This window comes from Neofelis nebulosa, chromosome 2 (genome assembly GCF_028018385.1).
Source record: "Neofelis nebulosa isolate mNeoNeb1 chromosome 2, mNeoNeb1.pri, whole genome shotgun sequence".
In the NCBI taxonomy this organism is placed as follows: Eukaryota; Metazoa; Chordata; class Mammalia; order Carnivora; family Felidae; genus Neofelis; species Neofelis nebulosa.
Genome location: NC_080783.1, coordinates 83,695,128 through 83,713,459, shown reverse-complemented (window position 1 = coordinate 83,713,459; position 18,332 = coordinate 83,695,128).

The following is an 18,332-nucleotide window of genomic DNA, read 5'->3' as shown; positions in this document are numbered from 1 at the left end:
CTCTCAACCATTGCTTACTGACCTACTAAGAGGGTTAAATAAGATCCTGCTTGACCTGCAAAATGTCTGGAAATAAATACTTTTATCACCTGTTGTACTGGACCTCTTCTCTCCATGATCTTAACCTGTTTCCGATTTCAGGCAACTGTGAAAACATGAACTCTGGTTGATTTCTGGTCCTGGAACTGGGCCCTGCCTGAACTAATTTAGCCTCTCCCAAACTCTCTCCTGCCTGTGACACATGTGGCAATTTAGGTCTCTTGTGTCACAAAGAAACATAGAAGGCCAGTACTGTGCTAGTAGATATTTAACAACAGGCTCTGTCAGAGGGGAGAAAAAAGCGATAATTTATAGAGTTTGCCAATTTCTGTGGTATAAATACTCTCGCTGTGCTAATTACAAGTAACCAACAGGAAATCACTGAACACACAGTTAAAAACAAAAACAAAAACACAACCTTATTAACAGCTTTGGTAAGCCTGATGGAAGAGGCCCAAGCATAGCACCACAATTAGGGGCGTCCACCCCTCCTACCGCTTATTCCTTTCTCCTATCTCTGCTCCTCTGTCCTTTCTTCCTTTCTATGATAGTCTCCACAAATTTTCTTTCCATTTGCCTGACAATTCTTGGCACTTACCAACGTCACTCAAGAATTCCATCACCTTTGCTTAGCCCTGCTTGCTGCCCCAGGGCTTAAAGTTCTGACCTCTATTCTATAGTTAATACACATATCCAAGAGAGTGCCCACATATCACCAAGTGAGCTAGGAGTTTACTCTGGGGCCTCACATGAAATTGGCTGGAAGTTAAAAGCAAAGAAGCTCTGGCCATTAAATATGTACCTAGGATGAGCCAGTAATTCCCATTTTAGTGTCTTCTATTTTCGCAAAGGGGTTACACATTTTCCACGGGCGGCTAAATTATGAGAAAGCAGTAATGGTAGACAAAAGAGACTATGATGGCTTTAGTTCTGGCAACCCCAGGCTGTGCTCAGATTTTCAATTTAAAGTTTTGTATGAAGATTCAATCCCCTTGAATTGTGCATGAAGTGGAAGTACCTCTTGCGGATGTGATTATCTCTAGAACAACCATTGGGCCATATCACATCGGGAGAGATTTTTCCTTCCACCAGATCTACCCTCCCGTCAACACTCTTCCAAAAGCCTTTGTACTCGGGTTGTTACCCAAAATCTTTTCCCACCTCTACCCAGCTCCAGCCTCTGCTGTTAAAAAGAAACAAAGTGTAACACACGTGTATCAAGTATAAGTGAGTCTTTGATGAAGTGTGGGAGGCAGAGGCCTCTGAGAGTCACCCCATATAAAGGGCATTGGGGGATAGGTTCCAATTCAAAGGCTCCTTTCAACTGCTTGAGAATTAATAATCAGGGACATTCAAGAGAGAACAGAGTGCTCCATAGCTGCAGACCAGTAATAATGCTCTTTCAGGAAGATAGTTGAGATGCATTCATAAGTTTTCCTGCCTAGTTTCAGAGACAAGGAAACATGCTTAATATGGAGCTCACCTTACTCTTAGATATGAATTGTATAATTCAACTCTCTGGAGTCTAATGCAGAGCAATTGCTTCATATTAGCGGAGCTTCATTATATGCTCTAGACTTTAAATGTTCACCTCTCTATTTGGGTGCTCTCATCTCGTAATAAGAACACTTTGAAATGGAGGCATCACTGTAAAAACAACCTTGGACGTAAACTTTTGGATGGATAGTAAATCAAGGGGTGGAGCCATCTCTTTAAAAGCCACCGAAAGCTGAGGGAGGCCACATAAATTGTTTCAAAACAATTTTGCTTTGGGTAATATATTTTCCCCATTTTCCTCCCTCTGTTTCCATTATTGAATCTTTTAAAAATTTAATTGGAATTGTCCTATAGGCGTGCTGCCTGATTAAAAAAATGATAATAAGATGATCACTTTGCAGGTGCTGCCTGCTTTAAAAATATATGCAATAATCTCCAATCTTACAGAACAATTAGGAAGTAATTATTTCCTTTAGAAAAGGAACTATTGTGTTACAAAAGGCTTCATGCATTTTTAAAAAATACTCTATTTTGATAGTGCAGTTCAAATGTTATTGATTTATAACAATGGAAGAGAAGAAAAGAATCAAGGGGAGGAAAACTGAAAAACACATGAAAGATAAAACAAAGAATTTTGGGTTGGGGATAATAAATACCAGCAACAGTTCACTGAAATCCCCATAATGTCATTACTGCCAAAAGTTCATCCATTGCTCACCGATATCTCTTGCCAGCATCACTCCTGCTTCCACTGGTTCCTTAGCCAACACTGACTATATCAACAAGGTCAGCCAGCCTGCCAGTAAGGACTAGAGAATGTTTTCTAGCCTTAGACCAATGTGCACATGCCTCAGCTAAGACCTGGGCCTCCTGGCTGGGGTCTAGAGATTCTGTCCAGGCTCGATTTCTCTAACTGCAGGCATAGGCCAAGACTCAACCTCTAAAGGATAAATAGCCCAGTTGTGGCCTCCGTGCTTGTGGTCCTAGTCTCCTGTTGCTTTTCCCCATGTCCCGTGGCACACTGGAACTTTTCAAGAAAGAGGGAATAAACTAAGGTGGAAACAGACAGGGAGGGGTAACAATACTAACTTCATTCGTGGGTCCCCCTTGCTGAATGTGTCACCTACCTGTTCTCTTGTATTACTTACTCTACATCCCCATTTGCAAGAATTTCCTTGATTGTTGGCCATTTACCATGTAATTTGAACTCTTCTCTTAGCAATTGGGCTTTTGTGTCAGCTCATACATCTACCAAATATTCTCATTCTTTCTATAAACCCATTTCCTCCTATCTCCTATCCATGCCTCCTGTCCTGCCAGCTTTATGACTGTGGGAGCACCAAACCCGCTCATTGTCTGATGTCCAACAACTGATCAGGAGGAGCATGATCACAACAATCCATTCAAGGCAATCCCACACCCTCCAAATTTGCTCTCCACTTGTTCCTATTTGCTTCTAGTTTCCCATTTCTCACTGTTGGTGTCATCTTTTACTTACAGCTCTCCCTATGGTAAACATATTTACAGCATGCTCTCAGCTCGTCATGATTTCCCCTTCTCCAGGAACTTCCTACCCCTTCACAGGGTCAGGAAATTAATCTTCAGCAGTCATGTTTGAGCCAAACAGAAGTGGACATGTGATTAAAACCAGGCCAATCATATTCTTTCCTGGAAAACTTCTACCAGAACTAATAATGGTTTGCTTTTTTGGACTTATGACATGTAAGCTTAGGAGGTGAGGACAGTATGACAACACACTTTTATGACATAGACTGAATAGCATAAAAAGAATATCTGTAGGAAGAAGGAGACAAATGTCTAGAAGATATCCAAGGTAAGAAAGAATACTATAAGTGGGGTGCCTGGGTGGTTCAGTCGGTTGAGCGTCCGACTTCGGCTCAGGTCATAATCTCACAGCTGGCGAGTTCAAGCCCCACGTCAGGCTCTGTGCCGACAGCTCAGAGCCTGGAGTCTGCTTCTGATTCTGTGTCTCCCTCTCTCTCTGCCCCTCCTCTGCTCATGCTCTGTGTCTCTCTATCTCAAAAGTAAAGATAAACATTTAAAAAAAATAAAAGAAAAAGAAAAAAAAAAGAAAGAATACTATAGGCTCTCCAAAGTCCTCCATTACTAGAACTGGGGACCAGCTGATTTTCAGATGTAGGGTGAGACTCTCCTGTATCTTCATATATTCTCCAATTTTTAAATTAAACTTTCCAGAGTTGTTTTCTGTTACTTGGTCGCAAAGAATCCTGACTAATTTACTGTCCTAAACTTTCTGGTCACCTTTCCAGTTATATTATTAGCTTCATCTACAAGATTCCAGATTTGATCCACTAATTACCCTCTTTAAGGCCTACCTTGGTAATATGCCACTTTGGAAAGACCTTGAGCCTAGCTTCTGCCCGTTTCCCTGCCAGGCCGATCCCTCACAAACTTATCCAATCTTGGGGGGAAAAGGAGTAACATTTTTGTAAGTTTACAGAGCACATTTCATCTATTATTATGAATGGCTCAGAGTAACAGAGCAACCATAAGACTCTGGGTCCCCTAGAAGATGTCCTGGGTTGGGATTACAGCAACCATTCCCAATATCGTATTACTTTTGGATTTAAGTGACTCTGCCATTGCCTCCAGTTTGGCCCTGACCACCCACCTCCTGCCTCCCTCCCTATTTTATAGGGTAGGACATGAGCCTTCATAGCTTCTACAAGTACTAAACATAGAAATCTGCCTGACAGGCCTTTTCATTCTTGCTTTCATCATTCAATCATCTTTTCAAAACCCATGGAGCTTACACCCAGAGAAGCAATAGGTAATGACTTTTGAGCAGACAAATTTCAGCATGTAACATAATTCTAAACATCAAGATATTAGCCATAACAATTTAATCAATTAGTATTAAGCCATAACAATTTTAATGGATAATTAAGCATTGGGACTTCTGTCTGAAGGATTCAAAGAGTACATGAGACCTCAGCATACCAAAGAAGTGGGAATTCCCCCCACTTTATAGAAAAAGAGACCCAGGGACAGAGTGAAGACTTTGCAGCTTTACTTCCAGCTCTCCTTTGACAACTACTATCTCTCTGATTTTTCTCTAGTTCTTGGAAAAACTATGCTGCCCTGATAATTCAGAGCATGCAGTAAGCCTTGCATTGTTAACATTTCTCAGAATTGGTTTCCTGTGCCTTTAGTGTTAATCTTGGGAGGGAAAGTGATGCATAAAAAGAGCCTCCAACTTGGAAAGCTCTCTTATGCACAGGATGCACAGAGAGGCACCAGGGTGTGATAGAAAGAGCACCGACTAATGAGGCAAGAGAACTAGCTACTATCCCCATTCTACCATTGGCCCTGTGACTTCTGTACACCATTTAAACTGCCCAAGTGTCTGTTTCCTCATCTATACACTGGGTTCATAATAAACACCTACTCTGGGGGCTTTCCACAAGGATCAAATGAGAAAATGAGTAGGAAATGGTTTGCCTGACATGGAATCAAAGTGAGAGAAACTACCGCTGCATAAGCCTTCCTTAATTTCTTCCCTTAGAACTTATTGTTTGATCCCATTAGAAACTTGCTCTTTCAGCTTACATTTGTCATTTGGTTAAACCACTAACCAAAATGTCACTGTTATCTCCTCAACAGGTTGCCCAAAGGATGAGTAGAAAAACCAGACCTATCAACTAAAAGCCATAATGTCTGCAAAGGAATGATGAAATGCTAGGACATGAGGTAAGGCTAACACCATCCTAAAAATGGATCAGAGATGAGATAATAAATGCAAAAGAGCTCTGAAAGCATAAAGCACTAAACTACTGTGTGTTGTTACTATTAATGAAGATGGGTTGGGTTTGGGTGACAGTATTTTGTGGCTGGGCCCAATGTCATGGAGTCAGACCTCAGACATTGCATAGATGGTTGCTGTTCTGACTATGGAATAAAGGCCCTCTAATCCTCGTCCCTGCATGGACCCCAAACATTACTCAGGCTGCTTTGTCATTCTTGTTTGAAGGCTTTTGTTGACTTCTGAATGAGGCTTATATGAAGTTTTCTTTCACATCTACCCCAAGACACTGGAAAACAACTTAGCCACACCCTTGACGTGTGTCATTTCATCTGTGAGGTTTCTTTAAAATCCTTCCGTTTCACCGGACTTAAACACATGAGGACTTTTAAGTCAGAAGCCAACTCTGTATTTAGAAGAAGTAAAAGTAGAAGATATATAAGGTGGTCATAATAGCTACTGGACATGACATCAGGCAAGGGGTGATGGTTTCTTCCATACTTCTTGCATGAGATGATTTTAAAGTATACCACAATGACCCTCTCAGGAAAAAGGCGTTGCCTCTCCAGCTTCTTTTTTTTTTTTTTTCCCTCTGGCAGTCTTACCATACAAATGAAACCTTGAAATCCTTTCTCTAGTCTTCTCCTCCTTCTCCTTCCCACTTGCCAAACCAGTACTCCTGAACCAGCATTCTCAACCATGGACTAAAGACCCAAGACTATGCAACTTCAAAACAAACTGTTTTAGATGAATGGTGTACTGAAAACATCTGAATTAATCACCCCATTTCTTGTCTTCCTTTATAATAAAAACACAGAAACAGCTAGAATGTTTGTATGTTTGTTAGTTAAATTTGCAAAAATGACAACCACCAGTTCCAATGGGTCTCTGTACTAAGTGTGTTCCCCAGTTCTGAATGTCAGACCTGAATAACAAAGGTTTAAATTGAAAGCATCAGGAACTTTGAAGGGACCTGAAAGATCACATCAACCAATTTTGACAGTTTATAGATGAAGAAGCTGAGATCCAGAGGAGGGAATCTGCTTGCTGTGAACACACAGCTGGGATATGGCCTAATCTTTCTGGTGTGCGACTTTTTTTATTGCAACCTGCTGAAGGTTTCCCTTGACCCCCTAAAAAGCAGCTGCACCGCCAACACTAGCATATGACATCTTTGCTTTCCAGGTATTCCAAAGGCAGGGAAAAAATCATCAGCGGAGTTTTAAAAATATGTTATCTTATCCATCTATTCTTATATATGTAAGTCTTTAGAAGAAGTTGCCATGAAAATTTTAAGATGTTTTAGATAGAAGATAGCACAAGGTCACAAGAATTGAAGTATGTGTTTACTTAATTATGAAAAATATTCATCATTAATATTAGGCAAATAGCAAAATACAGTAAAGTACCAAGGATTTGGAGAGAGGATCATTACTCCCCCACTGTTAAGTCACAGCATGGTAAATAGGCTATTCGGAAACGAACGCTCTCATAAATACATATATGCCATCCTGAGTACCCCTCCATTTCAATAACACTAATTGCCCTTTTTTCCCTTGCTGCTCCTAGCCATATTTCTTGGAAAACAGCAGCTGTGTTTATTCAAATAACAGCATACTGATGCCTTGATGATAGGGTAATCTACTGGAATGCCAAGTGTGACGGTCCCAGAGACAACTTCTCAGCACACCAGAAAAGTATCCTTTGCGTACTACAAAGCTTTGGAAATGAATCCCTAGTTTGTTAGCACATGGGATTGGGTGTCCTTTATTTCAGTTGGTTGTAACCCTGAATTTCTTCAAGCAAGTACCATATATTCTGGTTCTTGCAGATTAGTCTTCCGATGCACTGCAACATGAACATTTTCACTCTAATAGTTTCTAAACCAAGGGATTAAACAGTACCTTGAATTACAATGAAAACACCTGCAAGATTCAGTTCAAATTCAGAGCAATGAATTCCACTTGTTGGTATTTTCTCTGAATCAATGGGCACTGGAGGAGATGATAATAGCTTCAGAAGCCATTTACTGGGAAAACAAAACAAACAAACAAAAAACCCCCAAATATCTCTGAGAATATAATTAATTGAAGCACAAGATTAATTTTCAAGAGTACCAGGGGTTAAGCTTCTACAAGAAGTTTGTCATCGTCTTTAATAAAGATCACTGAATATAAGACTTCTAAAGAGTATTTATAAATGAAATAAGTTCAAAATAAGTTAATCAACATTTTTAAAGTAATGATGTAATTGATCTCTTTTAGTAATAATCTTCATACTTTAGCAAGTTTTCACCTTGTTCCTGAGATGATATTTAGCAAGACTTAATTCTTTTCTGTAGGAAGCATTGTCATACCAACTTAAAAAGACCTGCTGCATTGATGATTACATAAAAAGTAACGGTAATAACTAATATAACACAACAGAGTCTCTTTTATGTGATCAAATATATTAGCTCTTTATATGAAGTGGGTCCTTCATTTTTTTTTTCAGGTGGAAAACCCAAACCACAGAAACACTGTCACTTGTCCAAGGCCATGCAGCTAGGAAGAAATGGAATTGAGATCCCTATATATATATATATATATATATATATATATATATTTTTTTTTTTTTTTTTTTTTTTTTTTTTACAGAATGTGTGTCCTCCATACCTCTCTGTGGGGTCCTAGCTGGTTCATGGGCAGGACGAAGGGGCAGGAGCTGAACTTTCACATTTAGTTGCAGCACAGGGCCCCTGAGGAGGGCCACGGGAGAGCAGAGGGCAGGAACCAGGCTGGCACCGGAGGGAGTGGGGGTGTGCATGTCTGGGGGTGGGTGGTGTGTACTCCTCAAGGGTGAAAGCACACGTGTGGATGGAAGCTTCTGTGAGAGTGTGTATTGCTTGTCTGGGTGTGAGGTGGGTCCGGGGGTGGGAGGCACAGGAGACAGTCTGAGGTCTCCTTTCCTTCCACTTCCTGTCCCTGTCCCGAAAGTTTTCAAGGCCAGGACCTTGGCAACCATGAGGCAGCGTGGCCAGAGAAAGGACAACTTGTGGGCCTTTTAGGCCTCAACTTTAGGCCTCAGGCCTTTTAGTCCATGTTCTTCATCAGGACACTGTATACCTCTTAAACTAATCATAACATGCATTAAAAAAAAAACAGTTTAACAAGTGTTAAAAGCAAAATTTTACAGTTATAAATAATCTGTTTAGATTCAAGAAATTTACATAATATCTACACAAACAGGAACATATTAAAGGACACTAGAGGTTGGGGGACCCAATAAGCCAGAAAGATTTTTATGTCCACAACTACCTAATGCAAAGTGACCCAAAATCGATTGAGGAAGCTTATCTCCAGTGAGAAATTGGACATTTTTCAAAAAAACTATTCTCTACATTTCCTGAAGAGAGAAAGGGAAAATAAGGCTTCTAAAAGAGTCCATTTGGGTTAGACTTTCAGAGGAGCTTTTCTGTCTGCCAAAATAAGTTACTAAAGAGACTTACAGAAATTGTCCTTTAGATATTATTTTTGTATTTAGTTTTGCTGATTTTGTTTTTTCATGCAGAAGAATGATATAGGACTAAAACACCTGGTGAATCCCTTACAAAAGGCTTATTAATGGTCTCCATAGCCCATGAAGACAATTCTGTCTTTAAAATAAAATGGAATTAAGAACTCAATTCAGCAAACAATGAAGTCACACTGTTTCTTTATTCATTCTGGATGTCCCTTGGAATATACTAAACACTACTAAACAAAATCCGAGCCTCTTTTGTGTGAACTATATCTTTACTGTAAATTTCAGATGGAACTGAAGTGCAGAAAAATATGAAAACTTTCTTTCTCAATCTCAGTTCCTCTCTTCCACACACACAAATATACACAAAAGTAAGCTATATATCTATATATATAAATGCATATACATACATGTGTGTGCTTATATATATACATACACATATATATACATACATATACATATATATATATATATATATGCATGTGCATACGTATCTGTGTGTTTGTGGTGTATTTGTATGTGTACAAAATGAAAGTGATGGTATGCATAGAGGTTAAAAAATGGAAACTAAGTCTCAGAATTATAAAGGTTCCCAAGGAAGAAAACAGAACAAATGGAATTGAGGCAAAAAGTAAAGATATAACTAAACAAAATTCTAGATCTGAAAAAATGTCACACACACACACACACACACACACAGTTCACCATGTTCCAGGAAAGATACATATATAGAGAGAAACTCTTAGGAAATGTTTACCTTTCAAAAATAAAGAAATTTCTCATAAACATCTAGGAAAAAATAACATATACTCACTCAAATGAACAAAATTAAAATTAGCTTCAGACTTCTATTTTGTAAATTAAATTGCAGAAGACAAAGAAACAAAATACATAGAATTTTGAAAGTAAATTTAATATCCAGAATAATCTACTTAAAATACATAATTAACCATATCCTCATATTAAAACTTCTCAAAAATTTCCATTACCCTTACAACAAAGTACCAAATCCCAACATTGATTCACGTGGTCATCCACCATTGAGCTTCTACCCACCCCTCCATGCAACCTGTATGTCCCACTCCTCTTCGCTGTCAGTACCCTGGGCCTACTGGAAATATTGAGAACAATCATAAACAGCAAAATGTAAAGTGACATAAGTGGAGGTAAGTTTTCCATACTTAATTTGAACCAGTGAAATGATAACACCAGTGGACAATGATAAGTTATATAATGTAATGTAATACCTGCAGCAACCACAAAAAAAAAAGTGTACAGAAAAGATATACTAAAAATATAAGTAAATAAAAATAAAAATCTAAAAAAAAAATTAACCCATAGGAAGCCAAGAAAAAATCAACAGAGAAAGGAAAACAAAGAGAACAGAGAAAATATAGTAAACTCAAACCCTAACATAGCAATAATTACATTAAATGTAGATGACCTAAATTAAATAAAACAGTTATTCAATTGGCAGTGAATTTAAAAGTACAAGCCAACTCTAATTTCAAATATAATTATACAGGCAGATTGAAAGTCAAAGGATAGAAAAACATATACAATGCAAGTATTAATCAAAGGAAATCAGAAGTAGCTATATTATATCATATAAAATAGACTTCAGATCAAATAAACTTACTAGTGACAGAGAAAGGCATTATGGAATGACAGAAAAGTCCATCCACCAAGAAGACACAACAATCCAAAATGTATATGCACCAAATAAGAGAACTACAAAATATGTGAAGCAAAAACTGTAGAAGTAAAAAGAGAATAGACAAATCCATAGTTATAGTTGGAGACTCCCACTCCCATTTCTCAACAATTGATCAAACAACTGGACAGAAAATCAACAAAGATCTAGAAGAATTCAGCAACAGCATAAACCAACCAGCCTAATAACATTTATAGTATAATCCATCTAACAACAGCAGAACACATTCTTTTCAAGTTTCCAGGGAACATATAACAGGAAAGACCACATTCTGGGCTATAAAACAAACCTCAAGACATTTAAAAGAAAAAATGGAAATAGTGGAGAATAATTTCTCTGACCATAAAGAAATCAATAACAGAAAAATAAGGAAAATCTCCAAGCACTTTTAAATTAAATAACACACCTCTAAATAATTCATGGGTTAAAGAGGAAGTCTCAAGAGAAAAAAAAAAAGATAATTGAACTGGATGAAAATGAAAATACTGTCAAAATTTGTACAACACAGCTAACACAGTGCTGAGAAATTGTGAGTGCTACATACACAAGTTAGAAAAGAGGAAAGATCTGAAACCAGTAATCTAAGCTACCACTTTAGAAACATAGAAAACAAAAAGCAAAATAAATTAAAATAAACATAAGGGAAGAAATAATAAAGATAAGAACAGAAATATATGAAATTGAAAACGAAAAATAATAAAGAAAATCAATGAAACAAAAAGAACTGAAGTTTTGAAAATATCAACAGAATTGACAAGCCTTTAAAAAAATGATGAAATAAAAACAAAGAAGACACAAATTGTCAAAATATCATGAATTAAACAGGAAATATCACTAGAGATGCTGTAGACATCAAAATAATAAGAAAATACTATGACAACACTGCACACACAAAGATTTAACAATTGGATGAAATAGACCAGTTTCTTAAAAAACACAAACTACTTACAACGCACCCAATATGAAATGAATAATTTGAATAGCCTTATTACTAGAAAGAAACCAACATAGATGAACCTTGAGGGCATTATGCTAATTGAAATAAGTCAGAAAAAGAAAGAAAAATACTGTGTGATCTCACTTATATATGGAATCTAAAAAAACTGAACTCATAGAAACAAGAGTAGACTGAAGGTTTCCAGGGGCTAGCAAGTGGGGGAAATGGGTAGATGTTGGTCAAAGGGTACAAATCTCCACTTATATGATGAATAAATTCTGGGAATCCAGTGTACAGCATGATGTCTATAGTTAATACTGTATTATATGCATGAAAGTTGCTAAGAGAATAATGTTCTCAGCACACACACAAAATGTGGTAATATGTGAGGTGATAGATGTGGTAACTAAACCTGTTACAGTAACTATTTCCCCATATACATACATATCAAATGATCACATTGTACACCTTAAACTTACACATGTTATATGTCAATTATATCTTAAGAAGCCTGGAATAAATCAATTTATATATACTAGCCATAAACACACATGGTCACAGAAAACTAAAAATATAATACAAATTACAATAATCCAAAACAAGATACTTAGGTATAATTACAATAGAACTTGTATAGGACTACAAAATGCTGATGGGAGAAATCACATATCTAAAGAAATAGAGAAATATACTGTGCTTATGGAGTGGAATATTTTATACAGTGAAGATATTAATTTCCCCCAAATTGATAAAAGGTGTAATGCAACCCCCATCAAAATCCCAAAAAGATTATTTGTAGATGCAGACAAGATTGTTCAAAAATTCATATGGGAAAACAAAGGAACTGGAATAGCTAAAACAATTCTAAAAAGAAGATTAAAGTAAGAAATGAGTGCCCAATCTCAAGACTTTTGATACAGCAATGGGAGTCAAGACTGTAGTCCTGGTAGAGCATTAGACACATAAATCAGTGTAACAGAATAGAGAAACCAGAAAGAGACCAACACAAATATGACCCACTGATTTTTGACAAAGAGGCAAAAACAATACAATGGAGGAAGGAAAGACTTTTCAATAAATGTGCTGCAGTAATTAGACATCCATAGGCTAAAAAAACTAAAACAAAAAACTTCGACGTAAACCTCATACTTTACACAAAAATTAACTCAAAACAGATCACAAACTTAAATATAAACTGTAATATATAAAACTTTTGGAAAAATTATGAGAGACAATCTTTGGGATCCAGATCTAGGCAAAAAATTCTTAGATTTGACACCAACCATGATCCATATAAAGAAAACGTCATAAATTAGATTTCATCAAAATGAAAAACTTGCTCTGAGAAAGACCTTATTAGAGGGAATGATAAAACAAGCTCCATACTGGAAGAAAATATTTGTAAACCACACATGTGACAAAGGACTAGTATCTAGAATATACAAAAACTCTCAAAATTCAATAGTAAAAAAACCAAAACAAATAATATCATGACAAAAACAGGCACACATGCATTCACAGATCACCAAAGAGGATACATAGATGATAAATAAACATATGAAATAATATTTAATATAATTAGCCATTAGAGAAAAAAATTAAATTAAAACAAGATATTACTACATACCTATCAAAATGACTAGCACTAAACAAAATGATTAGCACTAGATACTGTCAAGAATGATGAAAAACTGGATCATTTGTACATTATTGGTGGGAATGTAAAATGGCAATACACTCGGGAAAACAATTTGTCAGTTTCTTCAAAAAATTAAATATATATCTATCCTACAACCAAGGAATTGCAATCCTGGGTATTTATCCTAGATAAATGAAAATTTATGTTTTTACAAAACCTATACATGAATGTTTATAGAGCTTATTTTTAATAGCCAAAAACTGGAAACAACCTAAGTGTCCTCTCAGTAGACATATAGTTAAGCAAACTGCAATACATCCATACCATTGACTGCTACTGACTAATGGAAAGGGGCATATGATTGATAAATGTGATAACCCATATAGATCTTCAGAGATTTACCTGAGTGAAAAGTCAATCCTAAAAATTTATATTTGTATGATTCCACTTGTGCAACATTCTTAAAACAGTGAAGTTACAGAAATGGAAAACAGATTAGTTGTTGCCCCAAGTTAAGAAGTAAGCAAGCACAGGAGGAAAGTGGGTATGGTTTTAAAAGTACAACATAAGGGATCCTGGTGTTGATGGAAATGTTTTTTATTTTGACTGTATCACAGCCAAAATACTGGCTTTTATAATGTAGTATAGTTTTACAAGATGTCAACATTAGGGAAATTGGATTACCAGCACATGGGACTCCCTGCATGTGAATGTACAATTATGTCAAAATAAAAAGTTTAATTAAAAAATACGTATATGTAAGACTTTCCATAATAAAACCCTGACAACAACATCTAACGACCAACATTGAATAGTAGAATTATAAACCAATCTTGTTTGTGAATATTGATATAGAAGTCTAGGCAAAAATACTATCAAATATAATTCAAAAGAATATTAAGGTAATAATTTCTCATCTTAGCATAGGATTTATTTGATGACTATAAAGAGTTTGCTATGAGAATATTTATTAAGCAAGATCATAATATTAATAGGTTAAAAAACTCATCATCCCAATAGTTTCCAAATAGGCATTTATGATGGTTAGTTTTATGCGTTAACTTTACTGGGCTAAGAAATGGCCAGATGGCTGGTGAAACATTATTTCTGAGTGTTGTCTGTATGAGTATTTCTGGAAATGATTAGCATTTGATTCAGTAGACAGAGTAAAATGTAGGTGGGCATCATTCAATCTGGTGAAGACCCAAATGAAACAAAAAGGCAAAGTAAGGGTGAATTTCCTCTCTCTCTTCTTGACCTGGGTCATCTATCTTTTCTTGTCCTTGGACAATGGACCTCCTGATTTTTGGGCCTGTAGGACTCTGGGACTTACACAGATGGCCCTCCAGGTTCTCAGGCCTTCAGGCTCAGGATGACTTACACCACCAGACTTCCTCGTTCTCCATCTCACAGATGGCAGATTGTAGGACTTCTCGGCTTCTATAGCCATGTGAGCCAATCCTGTGATCTCCTTTTAAATATTCCTATAGCCTATTGATTCTGTTTCTCTAGACAACCCAAATACAGCTTTCAACAAAACCCAATATCTACTACTTATTAAAAAATACACAACAGCATGGCAGAGATTTGTTATTCATCAAATATTTATGTGTTTCTTAAACTTTTTCAGTCCCTTTGACTCTAAAGGGTGTAGGTATGTGACTAATTCTCACAAGTCTAAATGGAAGAGGAAGATAAGAGCCATTGTGCCTTCTCCACATTCAATCTCATTTATGTTTTTTTAATTTTTTTTATATTTTAGAGAGAGACAGGGAGAGGGGGGTGGGGGGACATAGCATGAGCAGGGGAGGGGCAGAGAGACAGAGACAGAATCTGAAGTAGGCCTCAGGCTGTCAGCACAGAGCCGGATGTGGGGCTGGAACTCATGAGCAGTGAGGTCATGAGCTGAGCTGAAGTCGGATGTTTAACCAAGTGAGCCACCCAGGCGCCCCATCCACATTCAATCTCATTTAAATGATAGAAAGTAAAAACTCAGAGCTGGTAGTTAGAATTTGGATGGTTCCCTGAGACACTATCTGGAAAATAAATACATAGGAGACAGACCTATCACAAACTAAATGATCAAGGGATAAACCTTTGTTGTGTTAAGCTGTAGAGATTTTAGGGGTGTTTATTACTGCAGCAGAGCCTTGTGTCACCTAACTAATGTAACTAGAACAGCCCTTGACTACCATGATAAAGAATATCTATTTTGAACTGAAAGAGAGCATCATATTTGATGCTTCTTAAATCAAAATGCCACAAAACAATTGTTCCATGATCTTTGGAAAAAATGGTTCATTACATTACAGATCTTTCTCTTAGTAATTCAAAGAGCACACTTGTTGGGGCGCCTGGGTGGCTCAGTTGGTTGAGTGTTGTACTCTTGATTGTGGCTCAGGTCATGATCCTAGGGTCATGGGATCAAGGCCTGTGTCAGGCTCTGTGCTAAGCATGGAGCTTCTTTAAGATTCTTTCTCTCTCCCTCTGCCCATCTCCCCTGTCACACTCTCAAAAAAAAAAAATGCACATTTGCATATTAAGGATTGAGAAGTCCTATAGAAAAGAAATCTCCATACCTTTATTGAACTCAACATCTCACAAACTTATTTGACAACAGTAATCTTCTAATTAGTGGTACATCTACTCACCAGTGTATTTTTATTTTACAGAATAGGTTGAAGAAAATAAGGCCCTAGAAGCATTTTCATGATAGTCAGAAAATAGACCAAAATGTCCACTGTTTTTGCTGGACTGAGATTTATGCATAAGGATTTTATTATAGCTTTGCTTGTAGTATAAAACAAATAAGAGATAAATGTACATATCTAAGTAGAGATATATTTAAGTAATAACTGTATATGCAATAAATATAAAACAAATTAATAACATTTTCAAACAACATTGAATGCCTGGAAAACACCATGCATTGCTAGAATGAGAAAGCAGGACACAAAGCTGTATGCATAGTTTGGACCAAGTTAATATGCACACACACACATGCACACACACACACATACAAAAATATACTAAAATATTAATGGTAGTTCTCTCTAGAAGCTGGAATCACAGGTAATTTTTTGCTTTATTCTTCATACTTTTCAATATTTTAATCAGAAATAATAAACATTATTTTTAAAAAGAGAAATAGAACAGTTCCTACCTTACAAAGTTTCTGCTTTGTCCTTCAGCTGGCACATTATTATTAATAATAATGCTTATTGAGCAGAAATAATCTCTTTTCGGCATGAAACATCTCGTATTCATGCAAAAATAATCTTAATACTTATTATTTTTAATGAGAAAAATGTGCACAGGTTGAACAATTCTTATCAAATACTTGATATGAGTATGTAAAGGAGAACTTGACTTTGTAAAAGTCTATACGCCAATATGTTACAATTGCCAATAATCTATGGAAAGAAAGAGAGAGGCTGACATCTGGCAGCAAGGACAGTGGCCTAAAGATCTAGAGGGTCCATCCCAATGACTGTGACCTAGAAGCAGGTCCCAGTGTGATCCAATAGATTCCTAGCATCACTCCTACCACCACCAGCACACATGTGCACACACATTCACACTTCATACTACAAGTTTCCTATAAACCTTCATCCTTTTTTTCTGGACCATAACATCTTCAAAGTCTACAGCTGCCCATTTTCAACTTCCAGGATGTTCTTCCTCTAAAATTCCTTTGCTAAATAAATATTTGAGAAAACTTTCACTGAATGATTTCCAGGACAACTTTATGGCTGACTGTAACTTTGCTAGAAGCTAACTTACTATTTCATTGTCTTCATTGGAGTCAACTTCAGACCATATTTCAATACTAAAAGCCACATGGTAGATATATGTTGTCTCTTTAAGTAACATTTTCAGCCTCCAGACTATGGTGGGGGTTTTTTATTGTTGTTTCTCTTTTGTTTTCTTCAATTTTGCCTTAATTTTTATTTGAACTTTGAAACTCTGATGTGAAACATCATAAATTGTGTTGGGATATATATTCTCTCAAAGATTTTATGAACAATGAATTGTATCTCCTCATAGAATTAGACAGCTCAATGAAATAAGCTTATAGCATTCCCATATTTTGCTCCTTTTCACATATATTCATTTTTCAGAGTTATAAAGTAGTGTTTTCAAGAATTACTATTTTGCCCTTTTTTAGTGATCTTTTATTTCACGTTCTAAAAGAAAGAAAAAATCAGATCTGTTATAGCATGCATTTACATTTTAATCTTTTGGGTTTTTTTAGTTTTCTGTAATAAATACATGGAAAACAGTCTTTGTCTATTCATTGGATGATAGTATAGTGTAGAGGGAAAAAACACAGCCTTGGAGTCAGATCCAGGTTCTAGCCTCAGCTCTTTTGAAAATTTTAATGATTCTCTGTTACATCATTTACCCTTTCTAAGCCTCCATTTATTTTTTCTGCAATGAAAGTATAAAACTTCCTGCCTTAGAGGTTTTCATGATGAATAAATGGCTTTGATTAAATATGCCATACAATTATTCACCATTGTTAATAAATTTTTTCCAAATTTAATTATTTTGATTCTAGTTTGATCTATTATCACTAAATAATACTTTTCCCATTGTGCTGAACAGATTCCAATGGAAATACACATAGTGTAAGAGTAAGAAACAGTTGCCTCCTTGGACAAGTTATAAAAAATATAGTTGATTTTTAATTTAATTTATTTTTTTACTTTTTAAAAATTATTTATTTATTTTGAGAGAGGGGTGGGGAGGGAGATGGAAAGAGAGGGTATGAGTAGGGGAGAGGCAGAAAGGGAGAGAGAGAATCCCAAGCAGGCTCCCTGTGACCAGTGCAGAGGCCGATGAAGACCTCAAACTCAACAAACTGCGAGATTATAACCTGATTTGAAACCAGGAGTTGAAAGCTCAACTGACTGAGCCACCCAGGCATGCCAGTTTTTAATTTTAAAATGCCCACTGACCTTTCTAAATACTATACTGGAGGCAACTATTATTTAAAGGTCACTTATGACATTGTCAGTATGAGATTTTTAAAATATTTTCTTAACACTGTCCCCAATAATGTCTATAACAAAGTTAAATGGGAAGGCCTACCATAGGTTGGATATTTGTATATCTAATGTGTGTATACATGTAAGTGTATATTGACACATACATATACAGATAGTCTGGATACATATATAGAGATATGTGTATATATGTGTGTATGGATGGATAAATT